At 31.3% G+C, this 855-nt stretch overlaps 1 protein-coding gene across 1 annotated transcript in view; it reads left to right on the forward strand.

Moving 5' to 3' along the window:
* Window positions 1-855, forward strand: part of LOC110028098 (thioredoxin-like 2, chloroplastic) — a 38,727-nt gene that overhangs the window by 37,425 nt on the left and 447 nt on the right. The window lies entirely within an intron of this gene.

The raw sequence follows: 855 nt of genomic DNA on the forward strand, positions 1-855 counted from the left end.
ATATATATATATATATATATACATCTATATATATATATGTATGTATTGGATGCATGCTTGCGTGCATGCATGGATGGAATATAAATAATAAAGAGTATGAACGTTATTACCTATAATGTTTGAAGGTGATCATCTACACCTTGCTATAAGAATTTCTATAGAATTTAATAAGAGGGCCCCATCCATGTTTTAACAAACAATGACCATTTCAAGCCTTCTTTTGCACAACTCAAATCTGAGACTAAAGCTGCTGTTAGAAGCTTGGGTATTGTCTCTGACAAAAGTTCATTTGTTTGATCCTCACGCGGAGGCAACCGTCTTAGTTCGGTTGAATCTTCCTAGTAAAGTTTAGCTAGCCAAAGGATTTCCTATTTTAATTTGATCGACCAAGGGAAGGCCTCTTACTACGATCCAACTAGCTCAGGAGAATGTTTGATGTGATCCGACGACCCAAGTGTTAGCCCAATTGATTTAAATCTGTCACACACACATATATATCAAAAGGGAATCTAAATCTCATATAGATGGAAAATAACTATTGGAATAAAAAATAAATACATAAAATAACTTTCATTTCATAAAGACTCGTATCCTATTACAGTTTGTGCATTAAATAATTTTAAGCATGAGCAAGCAATATAAACTGCAGTGTATGACATACCATGAGGGTAGGGGAGGGAGGATTTCTGCTTTTAAAGTCAATCAGAAATTAAAGTTATAAACACAAGCAGTTTTAAATCAGAAACACTAATTTTTTAGTTTATGTAAGTATCAATCATCCAAATTTTCTTTTGAATGATAAAATATGTTTAATAAAAATATATTACATTTTCTTAATTTATATATATTGTACCT

This window comes from Phalaenopsis equestris, unplaced genomic scaffold (assembly GCF_001263595.1).
Source record: "Phalaenopsis equestris unplaced genomic scaffold, ASM126359v1 Scaffold000002, whole genome shotgun sequence".
Taxonomy (NCBI): domain Eukaryota; kingdom Viridiplantae; phylum Streptophyta; class Magnoliopsida; order Asparagales; family Orchidaceae; genus Phalaenopsis; species Phalaenopsis equestris.